Source organism: Marmota monax, unplaced genomic scaffold (assembly GCF_021218885.2).
Source record: "Marmota monax isolate L192 unplaced genomic scaffold, Marmota_monax_Labrador192_F-V1.1 WCK01_AAM20220418_F8-fsc00007, whole genome shotgun sequence".
In the NCBI taxonomy this organism is placed as follows: Eukaryota; Metazoa; Chordata; class Mammalia; order Rodentia; family Sciuridae; genus Marmota; species Marmota monax.
In genome coordinates, this window is record NW_026692781.1 from 30,514,438 (window position 1) to 30,535,000 (window position 20,563).

Here is a 20,563-nt window from a genome sequence, read left to right on the forward strand (position 1 = left end):
TAGAATCCAACTGGTGTGTAGCCACTTTAGTGAGAGAAGTGCTCTGGTCTGAACATAACCACAACAGCAGTTTAATGAATTCAGTGAGCAGCTCCAGAAGCACTGTGCTGTTTCTCTCGGTTCACTTTTCTAACATATGAATTCACAGAGACCTCTGTTGTGTGTTTGAATAGGTAAACCCTGAGCTCTTTCATTTGGTCTTATAGTAGATGCTATGGTTTGGATAAAGTATCCACGAAAGGCTCATGTGTTAAAGGCTTAGTCCCTAGCTCAGTGCTATTAGGAGGTAGTGAAACCTTAAAGAGGTGGAGTTTGTGGGAGATCTTCCAGTCATTGGTGACATGCCCTTGGAGAGGATAGTGGGACCCCTGTCCTTAGTCTTCCTGTCTTTTTCTTCCTGGGCATGAGGTGAGTGATTTTGCAATATGCTTCTGCCATGGTGGGCTGCCTTGCCAAAGGCCTCGAAACAACAGGACCAATTGATCATGGGCTGAAACCTCCAAAATTGGGGGTCAAAATTAACCTTTCTTTTTTATGTTGATTATCTCAGATATTTGTTACAGTAACAGAAAGCTGACTCACATGGTGGATGATATATAGTTTTTGATCATGAAAACTTTTCATAAGTCTTTAAAGTACGAACATTCAAAAAATGTCTGTTTTCACATATTTATTTTATGTTATCATGAACAATACATCATGTAACATGACATGTAACAAAATAAACATTATAATTTTTTAAAAAATAATAACAAAAATTATATCCTAAGGCTAATGTACTGCTTCAATAACATCTCAAGACAAAATTATACTTAAGGTTTAAAATAACAAATAGTGGATGTAAATTCTTATTTCAAATGATGTTTTTGAATGGTACACAAAATTGACCCTAAGTCTTCTCCTTTTGTTCATCCTTATCCCACAATGTGACTGGTGAGCTCATCAGAGGAAAAAGAGAAATGGCAATACTGTCTTTCACCTTTTGTGTGTTTCTGTTTACTTTTTTGCAACTCCTTCAGTCCAGTTTCTTTGCAATATTCTTTTTAAGTCGTTGCTCTTTTTGTGAGTGTTATTTTAGTTAAAATTTGATAATAAAATCTGTAAGTCCCCTTTTCTGAGTCCACTTATTTTTCAAACCACTAGAGTATGTGAAAGCTGATGAAGGGCATGAGTGCCTGTTGTTCATAATGGGTTTTCCATCAGAATATCTTGACTACTGGATGGCACCCACTACCCACCAAACAAGTACACCAGAGTCAGCCTAAATTTAAATACTAATAAAACTTTACTTCTTTCTTTTTTTTATGAATAGTAAAGATCAATGAATCCCTGATAGGTTTTTTTCTCTTCTGCTCATCTCACAAAGTTCATGAATCATTTTTGTGGATGCTGCTGCTTAGAAAATCCACAAAACCCCTTTAACCCACCATTACACACATTTCTGATACATGAGCCTGATAATTCATTTGTTGTCTAAATGTATTTCAGGAGGGCTAGACAATCCCTTGAAAACACAGTCCTCTGGGCTTTAATTACATTTTATAATATAATCAGATTATAAATTTCCAAATTTAGTTTAAAAAACAAAAATAAAAATAGGTTACACCATTTCTTAGCTGGAGTTATTATAATCAGTATTCTACATAAATAACATTCACCTTTATTTTCCTAAAAGTGGCTTTTTGAACTCAATTGATCTCCTGGATGTATCTTTTTAGTTTAAAGTTCACCAATTCATATTTTGGATATATTTTAAAATCTAGGTTAATGCTGATATTAATTATCATATTTTCATTTGTTTTCCAATGAAAGAATTTTGGTATGTGTATATATAAAAATAAACTCAATTCAGTAAAATGTAGGGACTATATGGTAGCATGGGGTCATAAAAATAAACAAATTAACCAAGCAAATATGTACAATTATCTTTCATTCATCAATGTTTATGTCGTAGAAGTGGGTGTGATGGAAACATTTACAGATTCAGATTTCACATGCTGTTTGGCTGTGTAATCAGTGCAGCAAAGGAATTTTGAATGGAAGTATCACAATTCCCTGGGTTTTCATAAGGGTATGAACCAGGTTCCTAAATAAATGTTCAGAAATTTAATTTCTGGGACAGTTAGACTTTTATATTAATTCAGACATATCCAGAATGAAGAAGCTCATTTACTTGAATATACTTTCAAGGGTTTAAAGAAATCTCAATATTTAAATGGGTGGCAGGATTGAACATTTAGTCTCTGGAAGATGCTTTGTGACTTTAGGTGAAAAGAAATTACTCAAGTTTTAGAGTTCTAGTTCTCTTCTTCACTCTCTTAATTATTTCCTGTATAACTTAACAAAAGTGATTTTTATTAGTGATTTATTTTCCTATCTTCAAAGATTATTCTCACAGTCACAAGGGAGTAAAATCCCATAGTCTCATATTTGACTATATTTTAATACTTAGGAGGAGCATCTGTTTACATATAGGCAATTTTATCCAAAGAAAAAAATCAAAATCACAAAATTAGGTGAGTATCCCTTAGCTTCATTGAATAAATTCGCTTTCTGATTCCATATCAATTTAAGATTTTGGAACAAAGAAAATTTTATGTGAAAATGAAGAAAGACAATGCCTTATATTCAGAATTCAACCAGTTTTAAAGCAAGCTGCTTTTCAGACTAAAGCATCACTACATCTTATCATGCTGCCCTAGTTCCAAAGGTATTTCATAGCATCTCCCCATCCATTAGGCAAAGACTATCGAATGCTCCATTATAAAGAATGAACATTTTTAACAGCTTTTACTTAAATTACCATGACAGGTACTACAGTGCAGTGTTGTTAATCTTTTCCTAAAAGCTTAATGTTGCTATTTAGTTGTTTACTAATAAATCAAAGAAAACATGTCTTGTCATTTTAACTCAGACATAGATGGATGAATCTTTAGTGTCTTTGGAGATGGAGAAAAGGTCCTACAGGAAAAGAAATAATTGTTTGCCTTAAAAAGAAAAAGTACACAGACATAGCTTCTCTCTCTCTCTCTCTCTCTCTCTCTCTCACACACACACACACACACACACACACACACAGTGCCATAAGTACCATAGTTAAATAAATTGATATTAGAAGAAATTACATACTTAAAAACACTGTCTACTATAAAGAAGTAGATACAAATATTACTCCACCTATTAATCATTTATCTTTGCATTCATTGTTTATTTGGGTCTCTTGTTTGCTGCTTCCTTTCAAGTCAACCAGAATAGAATACTTCTTGAAAACTTTGCAATTTTAAGTCTTATGGCTTTCTAATCCCACTTCAGAGTTTTGTGTTCATTTTCTTTGGTGTTTATTTCATTAAAGTTTTAGACCAGACTATCCTTAATTTCCTGAAAGTTTATTTTTCTTAGTTTTAAAAAAAAATTAGTCTGTTTGGTACTGATAATTTGGGATTGGAAATTACTACTAGGAAATAAATAATATTCACATTTAGGCTAGTTTTATTTTTGTATTCTTTTCCAGTGCTTTGTGGTAATTGATGCTGAATAAATATTTAATGAAATGGTTGGGTTAGTGAGTGAATGAAGCAAAAAAGGACAATTTTGGAGATGTGAGTTATGAGATATCACAAAATACTCAAACCTAGGTTTCCCTGAGTCCTCAATAAATATTCTTCTTTTTATTGTGGATGAAGCAGGACTAAAGACAATGTATTTCATATGAATATATATATATATATATATATATATATATATGCTTTTTCACATAAACATAATTTTGTACAACTCAACTATTTTTTTGCTCTACCCCCCAAATATATATATATATATATATATATATATATATATATATATATATATTGAAAAAGATTAAAAGAAGAATATTTGTCCAGAAGCCCAGATATAATTCTGTTTTTCCCTAAGAAGAAATAATTCTTTGAATTATTTTGTAGAGTTATAGACTGATAAAGTTTTGGCCTAATAATTACATAATAAGCTGGTGCCTTTCCAAGTTATTAAGCTTTTAGAGTAATTTTCTGTGTTTATTGGGTTTCATAAAATGTTAATGTTGGTTATGAACTATTCAAAGCCTCCAGGAATTTCAGCATTTCTCTGGTATTACTAACCAAAAAGATTTAAAAGTAAACACATTGAGCAGAATAAATGATAACAGGAATTAAATATTTTTATCATTTCCCAGTTTGCTGTCATTGTTAATGATGGCTTACTGATAGCCTCTTGACACGATTGGAGACTTGGCAAAATACAACTATACAAGCAATTTTTTTTTAAAAAAGCACAAACTGTGTAAATTAGTTTATGACACAAAACTATTGATAAAACAATAAATTATCCAGTTTTATTGGTAAGAAAGTCATGACAATTAGAAACACTTTAGAAGTTTTGAGCTATCTTTTAAATTATCTAGCCCTCAGTTCTATAGGCCTTTCATGATCCAGGTCAGAAGGCAATGAGAGGCTTGGTCTCTCCTGACCTCTGACTCAAGAACTCAAGGGATGAAGTGAGATGGGGTTGGGTTGGGTGGTATGCTTCTTTTTGGGACACCAAAGAATTCATTATCTATGTCAATAAAGTGGTTTAGTAACATCTAGTCTGATTCAAGTTATAGAAGCCTAGGAAGAGTGTTCAAAAATAGAAATGATAGGGTGTCATGCTTAAAAAATGCTATAGGGTTCAAGAGGAAACACAAAATCTGTTGGTAATGAGCAGTGGGAAAAATCCAGGCTCAGTATGATCTTGAAAACAGCTAGGAAGATCATTAAAGGAACTCATAGAAAAGCATTTAAAGGAAAGTCCTTTAGTTTTCCTTCAAACCTGACCCTCTAGGTCCTTTTCTGATAACTGCTGATGGTCACTTCAGTCTCCTTTTCATTATGGCTAGAAACATCACAAATTTTCTGCTTTCTTTTCTTCTCCCCCATTAATATAGCCCCAAATTTACCAGGGCCTGAAGAGTTAATGTGACGTATTCCTTCTTTTATTTATTCAGTCATTTCTTGTCCAGTCTTTCCCTCCAGTGCTTCTCTGTGTTCCAAAAATCTAGCCTCTAAAATACTGCAAGGTTAATCTCCTGAAGCACAAATCTGATAATGACCTTCTCTTGATGACTAAATAAAGAATACAGTGGTTCAAGCTATACTTAGCCTGATGTCAAGGCCCTTGTTGACTACTTGATCATGTTCAAACATTCTCAGTTTTCTCCTACTACTCTTCCATGCCTCTTTTAGCCATTAAGCTGGAAAGATCACCATTGACCAAACAACCCCAACATCTCCAATTATTTGGGGAATACTTTTCAGTCTGGAATGTCTGACATCTTGTTATGTGTTTGAATATTCATGTTTGTCAGGATCCATCTCAAACATCCTTTCTTTAATGGTGCCTATCTGATTCCTTTTGCTTAAATAAGTGACATTTTTCTCTCATTTAAGTGGTCAAGCTACAACTTCTATGGCATTTATTATTATTTACTTTTTACTATGAAGTCATTGTTATCCCATACCAACTCATCTCCCTGATTATAAACTGTTGAACTTTGTTTCTCAAAAGTAATGCTATTTAACACATGCCAAAAAATAAGTGGATAATATGTCCATGAGTATATTTCCCTATGATGTCATTTTGGTGTGGCTGACACAAGATAAATTTTCATAGTTGTTTTTCAAGGCTACAATAACATAATCAATAGAAAAGTACTTTAATGAATAGTATATAATTTCAGAAAAATCACCTGGGCAATGTCTAATTTTATTCATCTCACAATTTCAAAGACCCTTCTAAGCAGGGTGTGTTAAATGATTTGTAATTATTTTGTGTTTATTGCCACTTACTACATTTAAAACTTTGATTCTTTATGTTTTTTGTTACACTTGTCTTAGCTTAGATTTTCTATTTGTGTATTTCATTATGAATTTCATCTACATATGGATCTTTCTTGCTGAAGTGGGTCACAAAGCATTTTGGGCTTTGTTTATAAAGAGCTTTATTCTAAGTATGATTTCAAAAGATAGAGATGATGAAATAGCATTTTAGGATCACAGAACAGTTTGAATAAAAGTAGACAAAAAAAAATGTTAGGTTGATGTGGAAGTTGATGTTTCTTGCTTGTTGCTTGCAAGTTAATTGTATCCATGCTTGACCAGGATAAAATAGCAAAAATACAGGTATTCAAGACCAGAAGACATATTAAAAAACTTGGACTTATAGGTGTCCACAGACGAGCAAATGAAAAAGTCTGTTGTGATGGGCCAAGTAAGAGATAATAAACTGGATAAGAAGGAGGGCTGGGTTTTGAAGATGTGGCAGAAGTAGACTATATAGAAAGGTGTTGGATCCTCAAATGCTGGCACCTCTTTCTGGTGATTCTAGTGTGGGTCATGAAAAGGATAAGGATAGCTGAGATGGGGAACAGAGGAAGAAAACTGTAGGGATAAATTCAGTTTCTGGCCCTTTGATCTGAAATATTGTGGACATTTCTATGGAGAGAATTGGAAATTTAGATGAGATTCAGGAGACAAGGGACTATAAATGTAGATGATAACATCATCATTTGATCTGAACATCAAAACCCAAAGAAAGGCCAGGTATGGTGGTGCTCACGTGTAATCCTAGCGGCTTGGGAGGCTGAGGCAGGAGGATCTCGAGTTCAAAGCCAGCCTGAGTAACTTAGGGAGGCCCTAAGCAACTCAGTGAGACCCTGTCTCTAAATAAATTACAAAAAGAGGGCTGGGGATGTGGCTCTGTGGTTAAGTGCCCCTGGGTTCAATTCCTGTACCAAAAAAACAACAAAACACCCAAGGAAAGGATAGAAGCAGACAGAGAATTTATAGCCATAGGAAAAGGAGTGGAACATAAAATCATAAAAAAAGTGAAGGATGAGGAATTAATGATGGAAACTCAGAAGAAACACATGGGGTTACGTTAGGGTTGGGAACAGCATGTTTTCCTGAGAAAATGTCTGAGGAACAAATCCGGACCACACCTTTTTAGGGAAATTAAGCCTTGAGGACAGCTAAGAAAATTCAGGTAGAATGGAAATAGAAAAAACATTTTGCAATGATACAGACATGGTAGGAAATGATAAGCAAATGGTTCCCTTTGCAAGATGTGTTAGGAGCCAGGTTACAAGGGAGTGGTCATGAATTCATGCTCTTACTTTTGTCTACAAATATCTCATGATGAAGTACTCAACTTTTCTTTTATACACCTAAAATTATTGTTATATATTATCTTTTAGCTGTTTTATTTTTAGGCAAAAAATGGGCCAGTTTGTTTTTGTTTAACCTCATAAAGCATAGTCTTGAAAACTTATGTGGTTTTGGGTTCTTTAAAGAGCCTCAAACCTTCCATACCTCATTTTGCCTGTGAGCTCATTGTAAGATATAGATTGATCAACTAAAGAACATTGTGAGACCATTTTTCCTTACCTGCCACCAGTTACAGAATTCTAGTAAGATATTTATTTGCCTTAAAGCCTGTAGTACTTTGTGGAAGGTTCATATTTGGTGTCAACTAACTTTCTTTTGACCTCTGCTCACATTCTAACACCTTTCACAGGTTCTCTAAGAGCACATCAAGCATGGAGAATTGTTTGCAATGGATCCTGAAAATGAGTTTAGTCTTAATCAACTTAATAGCTCTTTTTAATGTGGCATGGTATAACCTAAATGTGTACCTATAAAACCATCTAATTTAGAGATGGATTAGTCATTGAACTGGTCAAGTTAATAAAAACACAATTAAAGCTAACTTGGTCTCTTATTCAAACCTTCCATGAATCATAAAACAAGAGGCCAAGTGAATTTGAATTCTACTTTTTCTTTTTAAACTCAGGCATTTAGAACGGACTATTCTTTCCTGCTATGTGTGTACACACGTGCACATACTAGTTGTCCATACTCTTGGGTACTAGAGCACTTTTGTTCATTGTCTCTTATTTCATTCTCAATCCAGAGTTATTTTTAGTTATATGCATATCATCTTTCCTTCATTGTAAACTTCATTAGAGTCTAGGTCAGTATCTTACTTTCTCTGTGGCCTGTACAACAATCAACCTCATGCTTTGACCCAAGAATATAATTAAAGATGAGTTGTTAAAAAAATTAACCCAATTAATATCTAACAGGGGAAAATTACAGTCTCTATTTTGTATGATTGATTGAGATTCCTTACATCCTTGGGGTTGTTTCTGAGTTGTCCTTGTTATCTTTTTACCTGTATCTAATATACTGTCTTGCTCATGGTAGGTGAATTCATAATACAACATGTGATTCTTTCATGTGAAGCACTGTGTGTGGCACTGGGGTGGCCAAAAGGAGAAGATGTAATCACTTTGGGGTCAATTCAAGGGGTAGGACCAGTTCATTTTCTTGAAAAGATGTTTGGGTACAATGGGAGCAGTAGGATTATAAGGCATGTAGTGGAGGTACAGTTATCAAATGCAAAGATGTTAGGGATCTTGAAAGCCAGCCTAAGTGAGGACCTAATATGCAGATGAAAAATACTTAATTTGATCAAACTTTTAAAATATTTCATGTTTGTTCATTTCCAAATAGTTTCACATGTAGACTGCAGAAGAGACTGGAATATTGGCTCACTCCACTTCTATTCTTTTAAGGTAACCTTGAGTTTCAGTTGATCATTTGGCCACCTGAAATAAAAGTCTGTTTCTCACCCTATTAAATTTAGGTATGAGCATGTGACAAAATTCTGACTTATAAGATGTGAGTGGAGTTTTTCAGCATTTTGGGAAAGCTAAAGGATTCTGCTTTGGTTGAAAGGGTCCAGTCTTTGGTCCTTCTGTCTTCATTGTGTTTATTATACCTACATGATGGCTAGAGCATCAGAAGCCATCTTGGACTGTGAAGTGATCACATAATACCCATACACTGAATGCTGAAGCAAAAATAATAATAATAATAATAATCTAGGTCCCTAATGGAGCTGCCTTGCCAGCTCTAAGCTGTTGGTTTCATGACTTTCTTACATAAGAGAGAAAAACCTGTATTGTGTAAATTTCATTGGTTTTAGAATTTCACATGAATATGCCCAAGTCCAATCCTAACTAGTACAAGGGCTATTTAAAACATTTTATTTTAATCTTCTTTGGGACATAGAACTATATTATAGGCATACTATGTCCTCTTAAGGCATTAACACATGCTTTGATTTCTTGGCAGTTTAAACAAGCTGAGCAAGGATATTATCATTTACAAGATTGTTGACTCTTGCTACAGAAAAAGTTTTCAAAATAAAATATCTTTTCTTAGTTTTTGAATGTAAGCTGTATCTTATAAAGGAAGGTTACATATATAGTAAAGAATGGGTCTCAGGGTCCTGCACCAGTGCTGTGACATGGATAAGGCATCTTCTCATCTGAGAAAAAGGGGTTGTATTCTACTGCCTGGCTGATTGTGAATATTAAATGATTAAATGAGGTAACATAAGAAGTAACATATGTTAGTTCTTATTTCCCCCTTTTCTTTTACTAAGAACAAGAAATTGGAAAATTATGAAATAAGCCAGGCTGCTTCAGATAATTAAAAGAAACAGTTTGCCTGAGCATTGCTATTGATATCTTTCTTGGTATTAGCATTGCACTTAAGGTCAAAAGTCACATTCTTGAACTTTTGAAATATTCTTGTTTACTTGCCTTCTATACTATATATAAAAATTTTGTTTTGAAATTATTACTAAAAAGATATCCTTTAGTTATCATGCACATAGAAACTGATCATTTTTCTTTTTTCTTAAAATTTAGGATGATTCAATGTCAGTACTTTAAGGCTCTTCTTAACGGGTTGTCATTAATACTGATTACTGTTTTCTTAACTAGCTTCCTCATCTGATTCCATATGGAATTGTAAATGGTATAGCTGATTTACTGGTATTTAACTTTGAAATAATATATATTATGTTCCTGTGAAATTTTAATTATCATCTTATGATAGCCCAATTTTATGATTCTAACATAAATATAAACAATGTCTTTTTAGATGTATTTCTAGAAGTGTTCAGAAGTAAGTTTTTCTTAATATTTAAATTCATATGGTTATCAATATATAACAGGTGGTAGTAGAGAATACAGCCATACTAAATTCATTATTTTCATCATATATTTAATATTTTGAAATTAACTAATTAATTTTTATAAATAAGGAAAGTAGAGCAGAGTCTGGTACAGATTAGAAAAATAGAGGATGATATGAATAATTAACATATGGGTTTCAGAAGAGCTCTTCATTAATCATTAGCAACTGTTATAAATATTTTAGATTTTTATTAAAAATCTGATGCCAAACATTTTATAATTTGCATGTTGAGGAGTGAGAGTGGTACTCAGGCAATGGTTCATAAAATGAATTCAGAATCAGCTAGAATTTCAGAACTGAACATATAAAGTTTTGTTCACTTAATCAAATAGTGGATTTTATCATGTAAATAATTGTTTCAGGTAAGTGGATCATTTCTGAAATCTTGGTTTGATTTTTGTTGTAAATATATTGTAAGCTCTCTACAAAATATAGATTAACATGGTATGTTAATTTTTTTTTTCAAAAAATTGTCATAAAAGTATCTAAGTTATACTTATTTGAATCTTACTGTTAAACAATCAGAAGGTGATATCATGAAAAATATCAAAATAATTATAGGGTAATTATAAAGAAAGTCTTTGGAGAACAGTTGCTCCCAGGATAAAGAGAAATATCAACATGGCTTGCCCACTTCTCTTACTTCCTCTCATACTGTATTCAACCATCCTGTATTCCTTATGCTTGCTCTAAGCCATGATGCTTTCACTTTTTCTTGGTATTGCAAATGGTGGTCCCTATGGCCATAAAAGCCCTTCTCCTATCTTTCATTCTACCTTCTCTTGTTGGTTACATCTCATGCTCCTTAGTGTCAGCTAAGAGGTTTCTTCCTCTGCAAGACTTGCCTGATTATCCCTCTAGCTCAGATTAGGAGTCCTGGTTTTGTGCCTTCAAAGTGCCCCATGTTTTCCTACTATAGCAACTACTATGCCTTTTCTACTGTAACTGTCCTATAAATCCACCATATCCCTCCCCATCCCAGAGTGATATTAATAGGCTGGGCTTTTTGGAGATCATTATATCATACATGTGATTACTCCCCTTATAAAAGCAGCCTGAAACATCTTGTTGGTCCATTTTATCATGTGAGGGTACAGTGAAAAATGCCACTTATGAAATAGAGAACAAGCTTTCACTAGACACCAAATCTACTGGCAGTTCACTCTTGGACTTATCAGCTTCCAGTTCTGTGAGAAACAAATTTTTCTTGTTTATAAGCTACCCAGTTTATGGCATTTTCTGTTATAGCAGCTTGAACAGATTAGGATGCAAAGTCAATGTACAAATCTGTCAGGATGCTGACACTTATTAAGCTATCAATAAACACAATGAATGAATGAAAGTGAAGAAAATGGGACATCTTTAGCTTAAAAGCATAAATGAATGTAAAATACTAGCTCTGAACACATTTGTTCCCTGTTATTGAACTGGACTGCAACAAGGCCAATTCAATTGTGATTACCTTTAAGAATAAGTGCAAGATATTGTTTGAATTCTTTAGTTACAGTTTTGGTGCCAATTGTGAAGATGACTGATGATCAGAATGACATTCACATAGCATTATGCTTAGGCTGTTCCATTTAAATTAAAAAAAAAAGATATATTAAAAGTATATAGGCACCAGCTCTGGGTCCTGGCTCCTCTCTGGAATAGTCTACTATCTCCTGTTCTCTCTCTTAAATAAAACTTGTTGGGAAAAAAAGTATATGATTTATCAAGATCAGCACAACTAAATTACAAACATTAATTCAAATAGTTTTTAATGAATGACCAGATATTTAAAAAATAAGATGTAAAGAAGAAGTTCATAGAAGAAAAATTTACATTATTTAAGAATTCAATTAAAAAATAAACCTTTGATTCAAATGTATGACATATCAAGGTCATTGATCTGTCATGTGTAACTAATTAAAACAAATAAAAAAAAATTTGAAAACACACACACACACACACAATAAACCTTATCTCAGCATTACCTCCATTTTGTATTTCAGATTTATAGATGTTTAATTACACTTAAAGTTGAGGCACATGTAGGAGACTAAACATACCACAAAGAAATTGCTAGACTTTCTTTTCAAAGTCTAAAGTAGCTTTTCCCTCCTTTCTATATTTATCCTTCAACAGTAATAATAAAATAAGGTGGAAGAGTTGAACCATGTAATCACTCCTCCCTGGCTCCATTTAAGCAACCCTGTCATCTAGGCCTGTCTCCAGCCCAGAAGCAGGCTGGGCACATTTTCAGGCTGCCAGGCCATCAGGTGGAACACTGAAGTGGTAAGGCCACCAAAGGTGACAACCAAGTACAATGCATAAAATCTGTAGTTGGGAATCCACACACATCCCTAAGACTTTTTGTGTTTGTTAAGAAATCTGGAGGCAACCTTTCATCTCATTTGTTTTTACTTTATTTCCCTTTCACTTTGTCCTTCTGCCACCTGACTGTCCATATTTCCTTTGCATTTTCTGTTACTTTCTCTTCATTTTTATTCCCCCAAAGTCTGCCTGACCCACAGCACACTATTGCTCTGTAGTGAGTGATGTATCACTGTCAAGAGCCATCCATGAACTAAATCTGCATGGAAGCCCATTGAATAGGAAAATCTTATATTTGGGAACTTCTAGTGGCAATCCTGCTGATAAGATTGCCCAGATACCTGTCAGTCCTTTTCAGCTCTCTCAGGTCCCACATAGCACTGGAGATGGGGTGACCTGTTGTAGCCACACAGCCTTTCAGAGATGAATATAGCCTGCCAAGATGCCAATCAACCTGTTGACTGCAAAACATCATGAAGCAAGACTCCACTCCTGAAATCTTATCCCCATCTTTGATGTACGTCCTTAAATAAGACCATTGGAGCCATTTTGTAGTTGTTCTGTTTCAGCTCCTACCAGGACTAGAAGATGCTATCAGGAGCTCTGCTTTTAAAAACTATTCTTTGACTCTGTCTTTTATTTCTTCACTAATTATTTCAGACTCTATTTTTCTCAGGAGGCTTATTGCCTCCTGAGCAGGAAAAATTACCCTGGCAAGGCGCTGGCCGCCTCATCATATATCACTACTGCCTAAAAGAAATAATGAACAAAGTGATCTATAGTAGATTACAATAACAATAGTTAATAACATTATATTTCGTACTTAGCAATTGCTAAGAGAGTAGATTTTAAATGTTCTCACCATAAAATATGGTATGTTTATGAGATAATACATATGTTAATTAGTTTGACTTAGCAGTTCCACAATCATAAATATATGAAAATGTCATGTATACCATAAGTATATACACATTTTTATTTGTCAATTAAAATTTTAAAAAGAGGAAGAACAACCTACCATCTATGGGCTGTAGAGTTGATGACAGAGTCTGTAGCCAGGGATCTTAAGAATGATTTCAGAAAAAAGAAATAAATCAATTCAAATAAAGAAATATTTCTATTGATTTCTCCCTCCTACTTGCTCACTGCTGTGTATTTTGTTCTGAGAAACTGCTCCTTGGGTCAAGAGAGCCTTGGGCCAGACAAGCTGCTGCAGAGCATGGGTAGAGTGGACAGTAGTGACTGCTTTAGGGAACATAGCTCTGGGGCAGTGCATACCAGTCTGGTAAGAAAGTTTGAGGTGAAAAATTGGACAGCCACCAGGGAGAGAGGTTTGGGGCATGCTCACAGCAGTCCTTGCATGGCGAAGTGGTGCAACAAGAATGGTTCCCTCCAATTATTTTATAAATCTAGAGTTGGGAAGGAAAGCCTTGGAGTGTATTCAGTCATCTGCTGCCTCCGCCTGGGCACTCTTCACTCAGATTTACCATGCTTTACCCCAGTCCCAGGAACAGCATCTTTGGCTCCAGTGCACAGAGGGATATCAGAGGAATTGCTTCAAGGGCTGAATATTGTGTCTCTGTCTGTGATATAACAAAGAAGCCTACTGATTGCCCTGTTCCTAATCCCTCATACCAGCTATTGGGCTTCATTTATTATTGCATGCTACACCATGTTTTAGTTATGTGAATTCTGACATTTTAGCTGGAAACAGGGAGTGACAATAGAGGGAAGGAAGAAAGGAGAGGAGGATGTAAGGGAGAGATGGGAAGAGGAGGGATAAGGACAGGATAAAAGGAAGGAGAGAAAGAAGGAGAAGGGAGGGAGAGAGAGAGAGAGAGAGAGAGAGAGAGAGAGAGAGAGAGAGAGAGAGAGAGAGAGACCATAATGTCAGGAAAATAGTAAAACAAAGGGCACTTTTCATATTTCCTCATCTAAAAAATTAAGTGTTTATGACCATGTAGATAATATTTTAAAATGCAGTTCTTAAACATTTTAATTCTCCCTGAAATTTTCTTTTTCTTCAAGAAAAAAGTATTTAATTCCTTTAATACAGCGAAAAAGGCACTATATCTAAATAAACAGTAGACACTAGGAAAGGATAGCTATTAAACAAGTACCTTCATATTCCTCCAAGAGGATATTAAAATGGCACAACTGGCTTGTAAGCATTCCATTCTTTATTTTTTTAGTGAGTCTAGTAGAAGAATTATGTTTCTCACTCAAAAAAATGTCATGGCGGTCTAGTATATTTGTTGTTCAGCATGATCCTTGAAAGCCCTTATTGCCCTTCTTTCCTGAAGGTTTTTCTTTTTCTTTTCTTTCTTTCTTCCATTCTTTTTTTTTAATAGACAGCTTCTCCCTGCCACTGTATTAGCTCCTTCTGCTTCTCCAGCTCTTTGGGCACTGGGGTAGAGGAGGGGCCAGGGGACTGCAGTGATACAGGGAAGTGTTGCTCTGACTAGACCTGTACAGGTTCTGTAGTTTGTTTCTGGTTCTTCCAATTGTATCTGTACATGGTTGGGAAATAAGCTTGTGTTTGACAAATGAAAGAGATCCACTCCCATTGAAAACTTTGACACATCAGATGAGGTTGACAAATTCTATGGTCCTTTTTCCTTCTTCATCACCACCTACTGGAAATGGAGCTATTCAGAGACATGATCATCACTAGGACTTTTTCTTAGTGAACACTCATTATGGTGTGCCTATTAAGGAGGTATTATGAGGCCTGTCTGGAACATGGCCACAAGAGGCAAATTTAGGTCCGATGTATTATAGATAGGATCCTATTTTTAAAAAACATAAACTCAGACTGAGTTAAGTAAATCAAAAAGGCACTATATCTTGAGTAATGGAATACAGAGTAAGATGCTGCCTTGCAATGGCATTCAACAACACCTCTTATTGCTGTTATTTTTTTTTTTTTTGCCAATGGCCACAAGGAATGACTTCTCTGGTGACTGGCATAAGACCCAACAGGTCCTCGAATTTCTCTTAATTCTAGTTGGACATCTTTCATTTCTAAAGGACTAACAGAAATATCACCGTGCCTCACATTGCTCTTGATCTGAGCCACGACTTTCCAATTCTGCCATCACCTCAGACCTCAACTTCCCTCACTGTATGTTCTTCCCTCACTATCACACCCCATTCTCAGCCCCTCTCCTTGTCTAGTGGACATCCAGTGACTCACAGACTCCCAGACTCCCAGACTCCCTGAACTTTTACTCTGAAGACAACTTCAACTCTTTGTCTTGATTGAAAATTGGTTATTTTCCATAAGAATACCACTTTCTCTTTGTCCCACTGAAGCATGTCCTCAGAGTCACAGGGACATGAAAGGTGAATACCTTTCAGTAGTGTTTATTCACACTTTATCCACCTCACTCCTGTACAATCTGTAGCTACTCTAAACTTCAAGTCCTAATATATCACATTCCCACCATCTCCTCTCACAAACCCACCAACTTTCTTGCTATTTTCTCTTGTTTACTGGATATTAATGTCAGACTCCAACATTTAACCACATTGCCGGGCTATTTAAACACTCATGGGGTGGCCACGATGACTTCTTTTCACAGCTATTCCTTTCTTAGGGCTCCTTGGTAAAAGGAAGGCCAGTTTCTGAGCTCATAGTTTCTTGACAGTCTCATTTCTTATGTTTTCTCCTTGGTTATTTGCTCCCGCATGGCATCATGGACTTCATCATCAAATGTGCAGCATCTCCTAGTTATTCATTTTAATCATTTTACTCTGATATCAACTCATCTCCTCCTCCCTTGCAGTTACTCAATTCTGCATAATTTCCTAAAGACTTCCAGTGCATTATCCACATCATTTTATCTTTGTTTATTAAACCTATTTTCATAGGGCAACATTATGATCTCTGACATTCTCAACTCTTTGAACATCTCTTTTGCCAGTAAACTCAGCTGGAAAATCTCCAGCCATATAAAAACCCACTCATTTGATTGCTCTGTGCCTGAATAATGATGGGAAAAAAAATCACACAACTGGTATGCCTAGTTTTTACTCTAAATTCATGATCACAATTAACATTTTTTCTTTCTCTAAATTTCCACTCCCCTACCAACAGACACGGAGATGTTTACATAGCCTTATTCCTATTAATGAAAAAAAAAAGTAAGCCATGTTATTGGTATTCCATTTTCTCTTAACAGTAAAATTACAAATTTTACATCTGATCTATTTTCTATTTTCCTCTATTAAAATGAAAGAGGTATCCCTATACCTATCACAGATAAATTGTTCCTCTTGTCCTATAGGGCATACCCCCTTCTCAACTTGCCAAATATTTTTCTACTTCGTTTATCCCATCTTGCTGTTATAGCAAATAATTTCTTATATAGTAAATAATTTCTACCAGTATTAAAACATATTCTAGAGTTTCTCTTCCTGATAACACCTACCGCCTATTCCATGAAAACCAAATAAATCTATATTTTTGGTCTTCACATTCTATATAGCTACTAACTTACCTCTGAACATAGATGAACTCCTCAGAGTTTCTATACTAGCTATCTGCCTCATTGTTGCTCTCTTCCCTTTTTAATTCAAAAAGGCTTTTGACTTCACCAATCAATTGAAAATTGATCTTATAAAGGTCACTATAAACTTTCTTTTTGTCAAATCTATCAAAACCTGTAATTTTTATATTCATCTTAACCTTTTAGCAGCATTCAACAGAGTTGACTGATCTCCCCCTATTGAAACACTCACCTTTTCTGGTTTCACTGACCCTGAAATCTATGGGTCTTTCTCTCGTTTCTCTGGCTTTTTCTCGTTTCTCTTTTCTTTTTCAGTTTCCTCTACTGGTTCCTCCTCCAACTGACTAGTAAATTTCAGAGCTCACTTGGGTTTGCTGTCTCTTCTCTTTATATCCTCTTGGGAAGCTTGTCCCTTTCATGATTTTAAATACCACCCATATGCCAACGCCTCCTAAGTTTCTATCTCCGGCCTAGCTTCTCCTTAACTCCAGACTCATATATTTTCCCCATGTCTACTTGTATACCTTACAGACATCTTCAACAAAATATACTTCAAACTGAAGTCATGATCTTCTTAACCCAATTGCTTCTCTAACATGTTCGTCTTCCACTTTTCCTCTTATGAAATAAGAGAATCATGCTTGACTTTTTTGTTTCTCTTCATTTCTACCATCAAGTCCTATTGACTTTATTTTCAAATGGTATCCTTGAATCTCTCTGTTTCTTTCTATATCTCTGCTACTATACTGCTAATTCAAACACTGGTCACCTCTCACCTGACCACTTGGACCACAGAGCAGTCACCTTTACCTTTTGATTTATTTTCATATATTAGTGAGTCATCTTTTAAAAATGCCAATCAAATTATGGGCCTTTGTTGTTTAAAATCTGTTAATATTGTCCTACTTTTCTGAAATGAAACCCAGACTTTTTTTTTTTAAATTAGAGCATGTTTCAGTCATATATAATAATTAGATTCATTTCAACAAAATCATACATACATGGAATTTGATTTTAATTTATGTGCTCCCCTTTTCCCCCATCTCTTCCCTTCCCCCATTCTCCTTCCTCTATTCTCCTGATCTCCCATTCACTAATCTATTTATTTATTTTTGATTGAAGCCCAGAATTCATATAGTCCATAAGACCCTACATGATTTCTTCCTACTTTCAGCATTTCATCTTTGTCTTCTGCTCTTCAACTTGGTCCTTACTCATTTTGACTTTCAGTTTTAAACACTGAGCACTCTGAGATCTTTTCATCTTAGGGTCTGTGTCTGTGCTCTGTTCTTATACCTAGACTGCCTAATACTTTCCTGATCTTTCATCCTCATTCTCCAGGTCTGTTTAAATGTCAACCCCTTAGAGAAATCTTCCTTGACTCATGTAAAGTGAATATAGCCTCATTCATCTTTAACATATCACCCTGGTGATTTGTTTCCTTGATGGGAACATCATAATTTATAAATTATAATCTTTACTTTTATTTTTTATTTATGTATTTAATTTGCCAAATCCCCCACTATATTTTAAGTCCCATGAGGTCACAGAACCCTATCTTTCACTCATTGCTGAGACTTGAATGCTTCGCACAGTTCTGGCATATAGTAATTACTAAATGAAGTCAGTACTAAATTCATCTTGAAACAAATGGGATGTTTTTTCTTACATTTCCTCTTTCATATTTTTCTTACATTTCCTCTTTCATATTATACCATATTCAGTAAAAAAAAAAAAATCCCTTTTAAAAAACATATATGCCCAAAGAGATTCCATGCATTTTTCTTTGGATAATGGTAATCCCTAATTATGCATGCTCACATAATAATACTCTACAATTATGCAGTATCTTTTATTTTAGGGTCTCAAAACTTGTTCTAAATCATAATCAATGACCAAGTAGTTGTGGTGACTTTGGGTCATTAAAATAACTTTACATATAGACGCAAGCAAGCTTTATTTCTTAAGATCCTTGCTCAAACATACATTGGGTTTCTGATTCAAGACAGCTTGACTGCTTTGTTGAAAATAATTTAAATGAATACAGTAAAGCTCCATAATTAAAGATTCATGAGATAACTTTTATTGGTAGCCATTAAATGAAAGAATATATCATTGTTTGGGAGAAAAGTTTATAAGAATAATCAAATAATTATAATCCTTTTATATGACACTTCCTGTAGCATAGTAGGTACTCAGTAAGTTTTCAGGACTTGGGAAATATAAAGCTCAATGTGACATGGTCTCTATTTCATTGCAGTGGACAGACGTATGTATCAGCATGTATATCAGCATAATACAATAAAATGAGGCAAACACCATGGAATAAAGATGCATAAAATGCTTTAATACATGAAAAAAGGAAGCCACTAGTTTGCTTGAAGAGGCCTCACAGATGAGACTCTTGGACTGCCATTTAAAGCTGGGCAGGAATTATCCAGGTAGAGAAGGTAAAGATAGGAGGGGGGCATTCTGAGAAGAAAAAAGGAGAGAGGGATGTAGATGAGAGAGTGTTGAGAATTTTATAAGAATGATTACTAGGGCTGGAATAGAGTATGTCAGGAGGAACATAGCAAGGATGATATCCATGTTCTAGATGTAATGATATTTCTATAAAAAACGATGGTGTCTTGATAGGCTCAGTTGAGATCTGACAAGGGTGTAAAATATGAAAACTTCATTCTATGCAGGTAACCTTCTTTATCTTTTAGCTTAATATCATGAGTGAAGAGTTTATAATCTCAATAATGATATTATAAAAATGTTTAGATAACCAGACTCAATGTCTCCTGCTATTTTTCTTTGAGAACAGAGGTCCTTAATTCCATTCACATAGTAGTCTTTAAGCTGTATATTTCTGCATCTTTAGATGATTTGGGGTCTAAATTTTACGCTGTCAATTCTAGGATTGTTTAAAGCTTAAATTTTAAAAAATTGACTCATTAGTGTTCCTGCCCATACTTGTTTTTCACATATGTAGAGTGGGTGGTCATCTGTGTTCCATGATGGGAGGGTTCCAGGAATGCCTTTGTGCTCAACATTTTTTTGCAACTCATGAGTCATGGTGATAGACAAGCCATATTAGAAATTCCTAAATATTCCTAAACATTAAAATATTGTTCACAAGACTTCACTTTTTAATGTTTCTTTTCTTTTTATTTCTATGGTACAAATGGCTTTTTGTCACATTCCAAAGACATTCTTAAATTGTCATCTTACTTGACTGCTGCCAAATTTGAGACTTGAAGTGCATTTTTTTCTCTTGAGTTTTTCTGTTCTCTAAATAGTCTTGGATTCTCTAGCCCTTCAAACTCATGCTTAGTAGATATAAGCTAGGGATTAGAAAATAGCGTTTATTTAATCCCAGTTTTTTTTTTTTTTTTTTTTTTTTTTTTTTTTTAGTAAAGTTGCCTCACGGCAGCCTTCTGCTTCCTTGGTGTTTTTGAGACAGGAGTTGATCTAGTTCCTTTTTTCCAAGGAATCAAAAAATTATGGGTGCAAGAGGGCTTTTATTGTTGTTGTTTTTTCTTGGTGAATCTCTCTCCCATTTCTATTGGCAACCCTCCTTCCTATCTCTAGAGGCACTCAGTTGCTCTCCTTCAAGGCCTCTCCATACAGTGCTGCAGATCTATCTTC

The 20,563-nt window shown here is 34.8% G+C and overlaps 1 long non-coding RNA gene across 1 annotated transcript in view; it reads right to left on the reverse strand.

Moving 5' to 3' along the window:
• Nucleotides 1-17,303, reverse strand: part of LOC131424283 (uncharacterized) — a 157,615-nt gene extending 140,312 nt beyond the window's left edge. Inside the window, exon 1 of the long non-coding RNA XR_009227050.1 lies at nt 17,160-17,303. This is a non-coding gene — a long non-coding RNA (uncharacterized LOC131424283). The remainder of the gene's footprint in view (nt 1-17,159) is intronic.
• Nucleotides 17,304-20,563: the final 3,260 nt, after the last annotated feature.